This window comes from Rhinolophus hipposideros (genome assembly GCF_964194185.1).
Source record: "Rhinolophus hipposideros genome assembly, chromosome: X".
Taxonomy (NCBI): domain Eukaryota; kingdom Metazoa; phylum Chordata; class Mammalia; order Chiroptera; family Rhinolophidae; genus Rhinolophus; species Rhinolophus hipposideros.
The window spans coordinates 11,444,160-11,457,471 of NC_138046.1; positions in this window are offsets into that span (position 1 = coordinate 11,444,160).

Consider the following 13,312-nt stretch of genomic DNA (forward strand, 5'->3'; position numbering starts at 1 on the left):
GCTCCGTCAGACAGGGTGAACTAAGATTTTATTTTCAGACTGATCATCTCTTTGCAGGGGGCATTTTCAAACCAGTTCTGGATTGTAGGCACTAGAGAGAGGCGGATAAGATTGTGGGAGTATAGTGCTGGCAGTTCAGATCTTGATTTCTCTACTTACTAGCTGTCCGGCCTCTGGCAAAGGTACTTAGTAACTCTGTGCCTTTGTTTCCTCCATTCTAAAATGCAAGCAATAATAGCACTCATGACATAGGATTCCGTGACAATTAAATATCATAAAATATGTAAAATACTTAAGCAGTATCTGAGACGAAGCAACTGTCGAGTTTCTATCAATCATAAGCAGAATGTGCTTTCAAATGTGCTTTTTATCTAAGAAATGGTGACACGAGCCAAGAATTTCATGTATTTTAACTCTTTTGAAAGTCAATTCTAAAGACTCATGGTCTGGTGATTAGAATATTGTTTGGTTTTTAACTTCCCTGAAAATCCTAGTTGACTCCATGTCCTCCATGGTGAATAACATAGATAAACAAAACCAAAAATCTGGATCAAATGTTTTGTGACTCTAAATCCATTTCAACTAACTTCAGATATGTCTACTAATACAGGGTTTATTTGATTCTCCATTCTGGAAACAGTATGACGCTAAACTGCAAGGGTAACATTAACTGAGTCTGAAGCTTTCTGTCCTCTGAGGTACTCTGGTAGGGAAGTACATAACCCTGAGTTACTGTTTGTTTATACCAAGTTTAGCACACATCCATTTGGGAACCTGGCTCAGTAGAATTATAGTTATGCAAAAATCTTCCGTCTTGTATTTTTGTACCTGAAAATTTGAAATTATGCTTATAATTAACAAATAATTCACGTCCCACTTTTTCTTTCTTTTCCTTTGCTTTTTTCCCCCTGTACCTCCCTCCTTCCCTCCCTCCCTCAGTCCTTCTTCTTTTCCATCCTTCCCCCTCTTCTGGAAAGGAAAATACACATATTCAGTTTCTAAAAGAAAACAGTGTTTGAAAACATTTTTCTCTTTTAATTCTGAAAAATATACCCTGAGGAGAACACATATATACAGACTACGAATAGTAAATTATAATGATTATAAAATAATGTTTGGAAAATTAAAGAGATTCCAAAGGATTTGTGAACTAGCAGATCAGAATTATTAGCTCCTTTTATCACGTCTTCAGCTGCACCATATATCTTAGAGCTCACATTTAGGATCTATGCCACTTCTGAAAATAACACTGCCTTTAACTTTTACACACACATCAGTAATGTTGAATTCCAGATACAAAATTCCTTGATAGATCAATAGAATCTTTCTCTGTTTACTTAAAAGATCTCAGTGAAATGTGAGTAATCCTGGAGGCAAAAGTTGTTACTTGAATTTTTTGAGTGTCATAGGAATGCTTGCTACAGTTGGAATCTACCCTTGGGAAATTGACAAAGTTAGCATATTCTGGTGATTACTATCTCATATGGTTCTTCTCCTTTGAAATACCGATGCAATGAATTATTGAATTAGACAGGACTCTTGGTTTTAAGTGACAGAAACTTATCTCAAATGAGTTTAAGCAGAAAAAGGGGATTGGTTGGCTTATATAACCATGGATGGGCAAGGGTAGAGCTAGTTCCAGGCATTCTAACAATATCATTTTAATTCTTTCCATCTCTTGGCTCTACTTCCCTTAGTGTTGGCTTCATTCTCAAGCAGGCCTCTCGCACTTGGCTGCAAAGACAGCCCCTGGCAGCTCCAGGATTACACAGTCCCTGGTGCTTTATAATCTCCGAAGAGGCCCTTTCATAACCAATGTCTATATCCGTTCCTGAAAAAAGCCAGGCTTGGCTTCATTTGTGAAATGTGTCCATCCCTGAACCAACCAGCATTCTCAAGAGTATGAGGTACATTGATTGGCTGGGGGCAGGTAAGTGCAGTCTCCTGAGGTAGGGGAAGCTGAGCGTGTGGTGAGGCATAGTCTCCCCAGTGGGAAAGTGGAAGATTCCAGAAAGAAAAGACACAGGGCAATCAAAAAACTAATAGGAAACTGTAGGACCTTTTGACTTCAGTGTTCAGAAATTTCTAAATAAGATGCCTTAGTGTGGTTCTCTTTTCCTCCATTGGATTGGGCACCTACAGGATCCTTTCAAGTTGGAAACTCATGTCCTTCAGTTCTGGACAATTTTCTTACTTTCTGATATTTCTCTGAAGTTTCGCTCCTATAGCATACTGTACATTCCAAAGATGACAATGCTAATTTAATATATCTCCCATCCTACATACTCTTCTTACAATGTGACCTTGGCAATCCTCCAAGGAGTGGTAGAGTCTAATTTCCTCCCCTGGAGTATGGGTGGACCTTTGAAACTGCTTCAATCAATGGAATGTGGCCGAAGTGGCACTGTGTATCTTCTAAAGCTAGGTCATAAAAGGAAATATGATTTCAGCCTGGATCTCTCTCTCTGTCTCTGAACAATTTTTCTTGGAATCCAGCCACCATATTGTGAGACTGCCCAGGCCACATACCAGTTGACAGTCCTAGCGAGATCTTCAGTCCATACCCAGCACCAACCACTAGACATACGGGTCAGCAATTGGATGAATCCAGTTTCCAGCCTTGGAGCCTTCCAGCTGAGGCCCAGACGCTGTGGAACACAAACAGTCCCCACTGGGCCCTGTCTGAATTCCTGTCCCACAGAAACCGCCAGAGATACTCATTATTGTTGTTTAAGCCACTAAGTTTTGGAGGAATCTGTGATGCAACAATAGATAACTAATACACTTTCCCTGTTTTCTCTCTCTTGTGCTGCCATCGTTTGTGGGCTGTATGTCTCAGACTGGTCCTCTAATTTTCTTATCTTGTTTTTCCCTGTTATTTTGTTTTTTCATCTTTTTGCTCCACTTTCTGAGAGATTTTTCTCCACTGTATATTCCAATCCTTCTATTGAATTAAACTTTTTTTTTTACCACAATGTTATTTAATTTCCAGGACCTCTTTTTTTGTTTATTTTTTGAATGTTCATTATGTATAACATCCTGTTTGTATTTGATACACACACACACACACACACACACACACACACACACACACACACAGAGTGCCAAAAAATATATATGCATTTTAAGAAAGGAAAAAAACTGTATTAAAATTATGCTGATGGGAAACACTTTGAGCACCTCTTGTCATTGCAGAAGTCAAACGTGACTTGTGTTCATCTTTTGTTATTGGTATATAGTGCGTACTACAATTTTAATACAGTTTTTTCTTTTCTTAAAATGTGTATACATTTTTTGTCTCTCTATATATAATGTACATATATAATCTTTTCTCTCTCTCTCTCTCTCTCTCTCTCTATATATATATATATATATATATACATATATATAATCTTTTCATATATCTGAGATTATTATATAGTTTTATAGCAGCTTGCTGAGATATAATTCACATACCATAAAATTCATCCTTTGAGAGTGTAAAATTCAGTGATTTTTTAGTATATTCTGAGTTGTGTAATCATCATTATTATCTAATTCCAGAACATTTTTATCACTCCACCCCAAAACCTAGTACCCATTAGCAGTCTCTCCCTGTTACCTTCACCCCCAAGCCCCTGGCAACCACTAATCTGCTTTCTGTCTCTATGATTTGCCTATTCTGGACATTTCATATAAACAGAGTCAAACAATATGTAACCTTTTGTGTCTGGCTCCTTTCATTCAGCATAATGTTTTCAAGATTCATCCATGTTGTAGCATGTGTCAGAACTTCGGAGCTGTTTTTTTCTTTAACCCTCATGAAGAGGCCCTGCTTTCTCTGAATCATTTTTGTTTGTTTCCTATTTGTTTGCGTTGGATTCTATCTTTCATGTTGAAAGCATTTTGTAGATGTCTGATAATCCTTGGATGTCTGCTAACATTTAAGAGTGGGGGGCCAAAATCAATTTAAAGCTCTGAGGGTGTGAGTGGGCCTTGACCACTCAGAGTTTCACTGCACGGTGGTATGGCTGGGGCATTTTGGGGGGAATTCTCCTAAAGTGCTGTATGAGTTTGCGAGGGCTCCTATAAGAAAGTACCACAGATTGGGTGGTTTAAATGACAGAAATGTATTGATCCCAATTCTGAAAGCTAGAAGTTCAAGACCAGCTGTCAGCGGGATTGGTTTCTTCTGAGGCTTTTCTCCTTGGCTTGTATATGGTCATTTTCTCCCTGTGTCTTCCCATAGTCTTTCCTCTATGTGTGTCGTGTCCAAATTTACTTTTATAGGAACATCAATCACGGTGGATGCACTCACCCTAATGACTCCATTTTAACTTAATTACCTCTTTAACCTTTTCACTGCGTTAATTGATTTCAAGTCTCTTCTCCAAAATGTGTCAAAAATCCACAGAAAAGATTCAGTATTTATATTTTTAAGTAAATTCAGTTAAGGTGCTACATTTTATTAAAATAAATGATTACTTGAAAGTATAAAAATGTCCTACTGTTATTCATTCTTGAAAAACACAAAAACATAGAAAAATGTACATCTGCTTTCCTCAACTTCCTTTCTGGAACACTGAGCTCGTGGGGTAAAGTTGAACGCCGCAGTCAACGGCGTGGAAATACCATTCGACTAGAGACGAACGTCACAGTGTAAATGTTAAAACCCTGTCCCCAAATCCAATCACATTCTGAGGTGCTGGGGATAGTATTTCAACATCTGAATTGGGGGGAGGTGGGGACACAATTCAGCCCATAACAAGTACCTTTAGGTCTCTCCTGGTGACAATCAGATTTATTCCAAACCTCTGCCTGGAAAGTATAAACGTAGTCACCACAACTCTGAGAGCTGAGTAGAGGGAAGAGAGCTGGAGATCTCAGCATTAACTGAATCTGGCAGCGTTTAGTTATAGCATACTTAGCCCACCACTGTGTCCGATACGCCCTGTCCAGAGAACTTCTGTTTTACCCTCTCCAGAAAACAAACCTTCAGCTGGGATAAGGGACAGACCCTGGAGTTGTAGCTGCATCCTAGGTATACTTTCAAATGATCTTTTCTTTCATCCAGCCAGAGGTACCTGCTTCCACCACTTATGTTATCATCAGCGTGGGAGTTCTGCATTATAGATGTGTGATTTCTCAGCTTTCCTTACCATCAGTTCAGAATTCGGCTTGCTTGGTTCTCAGTCACCGCTGAAATGCTTTGTAGCTTCCAAAACTGTGTTGCTGTTTCCTCCCATGATTTTTCCCTTATCAGTGTGTACTTTAAAAAAAAAATCTTTTTATTGTTGTTTTAGTGGAGTTTCAGGAGGAAGTAAAAGCAAATGTGGGTGTTTAATCTGTCATCTTTACTCAGAAGTGCCACACATTCATATTTTTAAATGAGCTTATGCTATACAGACTGTTTTATAACCTGCTTTTATCATCAGACAAATTCTAGTGACTATGTATGTTGTTTCCATGTCAATAAATAGAAGTCGATATCAGTGGTTGTTCAACTTGGCATCACTTGGAATCACTGGGCAGTGGAGGGGGTGGGGGATCCAATATATGGTGATGGAAGGAGAACTGACTCTGGGTGGTGAACACACAATGGGATTTATAGAGGATGTAATACAGAATTGTACATGTGAAACCTATGTAACTTTACTAACCACTGTCACCCCAATAAACTTTCATTAAAAAAATAAAAGTGCTGATGTCTGGTTTCACCTCCCGAAGTCCTGATTGAATGGATGCAAGGTATTGTGGCTCTGGGGATTATAAAATCTTCCCCAGGCAATTCAAATATGCAGCACAGTTTAAGAGCCACTGACCTACGCCATCGTTCATCATGCTAATCCCGGCTTCCAAGGGAGGGTTGGACAGTAGTGTGTTTAAACCCCTTTCTGGACGCATAGCTTATTTCATATCATTTGATATTATAAACAATGCTGTTATGAACAACTTTGGGCATAAAACATTCTATATTCATGATTACTATATTGGCTAAATTCCTAAAAGGATCACTGTGCCAGAGGATATGTATCTTAATACGATTATGGGGTGCAATTTACCATAGTTCTGCTAAAGTAGTTTGGCCACTTCAGACTCCACCAGGAGCATGTGAGCGTCGTCGTTTCCCCACACTCAGAAACTCTGTACCATCATTAGCACAATTTTCAAAGTTTAAAAATGTAGTCAGTTTCTAAAATGGAAAAATACTATTTCCTTGCTATTTTATTTTTTCTGATTTTATCATAGTTTTATTGTGGTAAAGTATAACATAATATTTAACTGTTTTAGTCATTCTTAAGTGTACATACAGTTCAGTGGCATTGAATACATTTCATGTTGTTGTGCAACTATTACCAACATCCAAATTCAAGAACTTTTTAACCTTCCCTATCTGACATTGTCCATTAAACACTCACTCCCCATTTTCTCCAGCCTCTAGCAACCACCATTTTACTTTCTGTCTATGAATTTGACTATTCTGGACATCTCATTTAAATAGACTCATAAGATACGTGTCCGTTTGTGACTGGCCTATTTCACTTAGCATAATGTCTTCAAGGTTGCTATTTGATTTGAAATATATTTTATTATTTATGAGGTGAAACAATGTTTCTGCGTATTGTCTATCTGTATCTCACATTTTGTGTGTGAATTGCTTAATCATATGAGGAACATCCGTGAGGAATATTTTTGGCTCCAAGTATCTGAAACCCTCATTAACGGTGGCTTAAACTAATAAGGGTTCATTTTTTTTTTTTCACACAAACAGGAGTCTGGAAGTAACCAGCTGCTGATGGTATTGGTCCAGCAGCTCAAAGATATTTGCAAGATGACTGCCCTAGCTTCAGCCATCCCATCTTTGTCCAAGGCAGGAAGAATGAGGTAAGGAATATGTATGACATCTGTACTTTTTACCAAGAGAACATAAATTTTCCTAGAAATGCCTCCAGATACTTGCTTGCAAGATTGTGTCACATTAGGACTGGTAGTTGCCAGTAAGGGAGGCAAGAGAGAAGGGGGTTGGGAATGCTTGCTGAGTCAATCAACGTGCACGGTCCTTTGCCTGTTTATCTGTTAGACTGTCTTTTTCTTACCGATTTGTAAAAGTTCTTTGAATAGTAAGAGTGTTAACCCTTTTGTGTCACATTTGTTTGGCAAATCTATTTTTGCAGCTTCTTGTTTGCCGTTTAACTTTATTTCAACATAGAGAGATTGATATTTTTTTATTGTTGGGTGCATACATCTTTCAGTTTCTGGTTTCTTCCTTTGTTCTTGTGCTTGCAAAAGCCTGGTCCATTCTGAGAAAACAAGAATGTTCTTTCATCCTTTCTTCTGGATCTTTCATGGTTTCATTTTAATTTGAAAAACCTGGAATGGTACCTTGTTTCACTTCCTACCTGAGACTGGGATGGGCGTGATTCAACGAGGTGGGTGCAAAGGAACAGAGGAAGCGAAGTGAATCTACCAACACTGAACATGGGGAAAACAACGCAGTCCTGCCAACGACACAAGAAAGTATCTCATGTTAAAATGTTCAGTGTTGGATAGTGGATGAGGTAGACTTTGGGGGGCCTGTTTAAAGGCAAGAAACATTTTGTGGCAGACAAACTCAAATGTTGACTGGGGAGAATATGAAACAAAGACACTGGTTCAATTTCAGAAATAAGAGGTGGGTATGAATCTGCAGAGAGAAAGACAACGCAGAGATCGGTTTTGTAAGCAGTTGTGTCACAGAAAATCCTGTTAGCCTGCTGTAGGGTCCAGAATTTGCTGAGAGAGAGGCACCAGAAAAGTATCACTGGAAATACTCTTAGCTCAGTGGTCAAAAGTAGTTTTCATGAAGGGTAGAGGAAAAAAACAACTTGCTTCATAAAGCCCTTTCCTATATTCCCCGTTAACCTAAGGCTGGAAACTCTCTATGTTGCAGATGATACTACTTTAAGGTGACAGCCAAGTGACAGCCCAGCTCTGTATAATAATGAGAAAATATACAAATATACAAGACATTTTAAGCTTAGAAAAAAAATAATCTTCCCATATGTTTGTATCTAGTTCCATCTGTCTTTGATAGAGGATGATGACAAACTGAAATTGACAATGAACTTCCCAAATTATTTTTCTCCGCTCCAAATAGAAACTACAGAATGGCCTAAAGAATAGTCTGTAAATTACCACCCCCTGGAATCAGACACAGTACCATCATATTATATTCCTGTTATCTTGAAAGTGCAAGACTAAATCTGAGAAAAAATCTTGTGTGACGATGCAATATTTCTCCATGGTTATTCGTCTTTCCTGTGTTGGATAGATTATTGGGTGTTGGGACTCGGGGTTGTTTGAAAGAAATTGAGAAATTTGACGAATATGAACCTTGGAAGAGGCCTTTGCGTCACTCACTTGTTCACTGACTTCTGGTCATTATTTTGGGCACATGGTGCCTGTTCTTTGAGACTTTAGTTCACTTCAGAGGGACTTTTACTATTTTTATTTTTTATTTTTTTATCAAGGAGGAGGTAGAAAACTCTACAGAAAACATCCATTTAACTAATTATCCCTCCCCAGCTGGTTTGTAATGTAACTCAGCGTCTTCTCAAGAGTTGAGTTAGGCTTCTTCCTATGTTTTAACCAAATATTTTCCTGTCTAATGGACTGGCTACTTCAACTTCAGATCATTTTGGGAAATTACATCAATTGAGAGCTCTGTTTATAACTTTCAACCCTTGGATTCAAAATTACACATTTTCATTTCGCTTTTCTTAGTACAATGGTCCTTGGGAAGATGGGTTAGTTTGACATCATACTATGTACCCATCTTATTACATTTGGTTCTCCCACAGGATGCTATTAGTGAGTAATGTTACAGGCTTTTTTCTGTTTCTTTCTGCTTTGTCCTAATAGTTGTTTTGATCACAGCTAGATCCAAACAACTGGCTTAAGATGTCTTATTCCTTTTTTTAGCATGTTATTTCCATCTGTATAAAAGCAAGGCTAAGGCCCTTCAATCAGGAGCACATAATAGAGAAAATTGGGACTTAGGCTTCAGAAGGCTCGTAGCAATAGGTCTCTTTTTGTGTGATTCTGTCTAACAACTCAGCAACTTCTGTGGGTTAAATCTTGCAGAGTACATGTGGATCTTACCGTCACGAGGCGTTTTCAATTGTGGGGCTGTAGGCTTTGTTGGATCTAATTGTACTTTCACGGAAACAGCGCATAGGCACTCACTATAAGTGCAGATTTCCTATATGCACAGTATCTTTAGGAACCATAGGCCTGCACGCGCTCAACCCATCTTTTGCTGGCCGGGGACTTTGGGATCGGTGGAGCTTCTGTTCCCCAATGCTTTGAGCAGGCTCCACACTGCTTATAGATGCAATTGGTATCACTGGCTTTTGAAATACAGTGTTCAGCCTGGAATTATCCCAGCCTCTTAGTGATCATGGACAAGCAGCCTTCTATTTTCTGGAGAACGGGTCCCTGTGTATGTTGTTCTCCTAACAACATTAAAGAGGTCATCTGTTGAGGAAACGGCAACAGCATGGCGAACCTCCTGTGAGATGGTAAGGGGGTCACGTACCTGCTTAGATGACAGCCGAGTCTCCTTAGAGTCTCCATTTGGATTCATGACCTCCTTTGCAAAGGTGAAATTGAACTGTTGCTGTTGTATTGATTTATTCTGTGTAAGTCTAGGAGAGAGAGCAGTAAGTGTCATGAAGATGGGTGGACAGTTCAAGGTGATGGGCATTTCAAGCCTTGTTTGGTAGCTTTGCTTCTTACTGTCTTCCTTGTCTTGAGGCTTAGCTTGGCGGTGTTGAGCTCCAGGATCAAGAAGGTAAGATGGGAGGCAGGAGGAATTTTGAGAGACAGATCAATGCTCTGGTGTAACTTTCACTAGGTTTGTTCCTCAAAGCTCTCATGAAAGCAGACAGTAGATAAGTGCCGAAGTATACCATCTGATCACAATTATGTGAAAAAAAAATATGCATTGCAAAACAAGGGGAAAAAATAAACCAGAATGTTAACAGTTGTTATCTCGTGGGTGGGAAGAGAGTTGACTGGCTTTTTTTTCCTCATCTCTTCTGCATTTTCCATATTTTCTGTGCTGATTATGCATTATTTTATAACAGAGCAATCCTTTTATAAATTAAAAATGTAAAGAAAAAACTTGTACATGCCAAGATAGAGTTGCCTCTGTGCTTTAGTACAAATATATTATGCCATGAAATAGAATTACTAAATATGTTTCTTGTTGCTGGGAGTAAATAACAACATGAAATCTTGGCTTTAATCAGCATCCTTGGAAGAGCACACACTTAAAACACAGAAACAAAAGCACATCATTGACTATTACTCCAAAACCAACAGTATTTCAGAAGCAACTTAAAAAATTCAGTAGCAAATAAACTCGGTGTTACGGAACCTCCAGATATACCGGTTCAGGCAAAAATCATGGCTCCATATATCTCAGCTTTACTGAAATATAATTCACACATCATATAATTCACCCACTTAATGTGTACAATTCAGGCATTTTTAGTGTATTCACGGAATTGTGAAACCATTACCACAGTCAATTTTATAACATTTGCATCACCCCCAAAAGACGTCCTATGCCACTTGGCATCATTACTCCCCATTCCTCCACAACTCCCCCAGGCCCTAGTAACAACTAATCTACTTTCTGTTTCTACACATTAGCCTTTTGACATAATCTTATGATGGAGTCATCCAAAAATGTGGTATTTTGTAACTGGCTTCTTTTACTTAGCACGATGTTTGTCAGGTTCATCCATGTTGTAGCACGGATCAGTACCTCATTCTTTTTTATGGCTGAATACTATTCCGTTGTATGGAGAGAACGCTTTCTGTTTTTCTGTTCATCAGTTGATGAACATTTGGATTGCTTCCATTGTTGGCTATCACGAATAATGCGGCTATAAACATTTACGTGTAAGTTTTCATGTGGATATTTGTTATCATTCCTCTCAGGTTTATACATAGGAGTTGAATTTCTGAGTCATATAGTGACTGAGTTTAACTTTTTTTTTTAAATAATGTAATTTTTTTTTATTGGGGAAGGGGAACAGCACTTTATTGGGGAACAGTGTGCACTTCCAGGCCTTTTTTCCAAGTCAAGTTGTTGTCCTTTCAATCTTAGTTGTGGAGGGTGCCGTTCAGCTTCAAGTTGTTGTCCTTTCAGTCTTAGTTGTGGCGGGCGCAGCTCAGCTCCAGGTCCAGTTGCCGTTGCTAGTTGCAGGGGGAGCAGCCCCCCCATCCCTTGCGGGAGTCAAACCAGCAACCTTGTGGTTGAGAGGACGTGCTCCAACCAACTAAACCATCCGGGAGCTCAGCGGCAGCTCAGCTCAAGGTGCCGTGTTCAATCTTGGTTGCAGGGGCGCTGCCCACCATCCCTTGGGGGACTCGAGGAATCGAACTGGCAACCTTGTGGTTGAGAGCCCACTGGCCCATGTGGGAATCGAACCGGCAGTGTTCGGAGTTAGGAGCACGGAGCTCTAACCGCCTGAGCCACTGGGCCGACCCTGTGTTTAACTTTTTGTAGCACTGCCAGACTGTTCTACAACGCAGCTGCACCATTTTACATTTCCATTAGCAGTCCATGAAGGTTTCAATTTGTCTACATCCTTATCCAACCCTTGTTATTATCCATCTTCTTGATTCTAGCCATTCTCCTGGGCCTGGGGTGCTATCTCATTGTGCTTTGGATTTGTATTCCCGTGATGCCTATTGACTACTGATGTTGAGCACCTTTTCATGGGCCCGTTGGCCATTTCTATATCTATCATCTTTGGACAAATGTCTGTTCCCATCCTTTGCCCATTTCTAATGGAGTATTCTTTTCAGTGTTGAGTTGTTGAATGATGGAAGGGACGTGGAGCCTGATGATCCGGAATTTGAGCCTGAGCCGAGGCACGGAGTGAAGTTGCTCGATAAGTGAGAACCATTCTTACTACTTATCGCAGAGCCCTGTAAGGGATGAGGTATTCTCTGTGAAGGCATGTGGGTATTCTTTGTGACTGCATTTTTCACATAACTGAAGTTGATCTCTTTGCTTGCCAAAAGTTGAAACATTTCTAAACTTCCTTATGAACGTTCTGTGCTTTATTCAATAGAGAGCCTGAACTTGATTTAACCCTTTCTTGATGACTCCTTGGAACGTCCTGGATTGTATTTATTTGTAGCCCTGTCAGGGTACTCAGGGGCCACTGAGGTGTGGAGGGTTGTTTGCTGAGGCTCTTATGGCTCGTCTAGTGACTTCTTTCCTCTGTTTGGGGTTCACTTTTTGATGAACCTATTTTTCACAATCTTCTTCCACCCCCTCATTGTTTCTAATTTGATTGTAATTTTAGAAAGACTGGAAGGTTACCAGGGGAAACCAGATAAGGAAACTGGTAAAATATCACACATAATTCAAAAATAAAAGTTTCTAGTTCAAAAGGCAGTGGGTACCTTCCTTGTCTACTATATAATAAACTGCCTGCCGTTTGTTGCAGGTTCATGTACGTTTTCATTTAATTTCAAGCTCCAGTTTGAGCTTTAATTGGTTAAGTTGCTGGAAGTTATCCTATTAGGCAAGTAGAATATTATACTCATTCCATATTAAAAAGGGCCTTTGGCTACATTGTCAATATTCTTTCAAGTATATATGTGAAATTTCAAAATTCAAAACCACCTAGGATCAAATTTTAAGTAATATTTAATGAAAAAAAATCAACCTAAACAAATCCTTTCATTAAGTGGGAGAGTTTTTTTTTCCCTTAATCAGACTCTTGTATTCAACTTTTAATTATCCAAACGTAAAAGACCTGTATTTGGGCTTACCATAGGGAAATATTACCTTCAAAGCACCCTGTGTAGGTACTTGAGTCAACCAGCAACAGTCTCAGTTGAAAATTAGCACCTATTCCATACAATCTCATTCATTTATTCTTTTTGGCATGTAACCTGCACCCTACCAGAAAATATTTAAAACATCACCCTCGTTCCAAGGGAGGGCTGCGACCCTGACTGGTATGAAAAGGTCAGCTGCGCTGGCAGGGGCCCACTTAACTGGAGGAAACGGCTGTGGGAGGTTTGTGCTTTAGGAGACGGCTGGCCTGCAGGTGCCTGGCCGTGCTACATATTACACTGTACTGTTTATCTGTTCCAAATATTTTTTTGAGGATTATAGGATTATATTTTTGGTCATGAGAAACCAGCTTGAAAATTTGCCCCCAGATTTAGTAGATGTGGGGCTTAAAACACAAGCCAATGGAATGCAAGAGAACTCAGCCTGGGATCTGGCTGAAACTGCAGAACCAGGTGTCACGTCCCT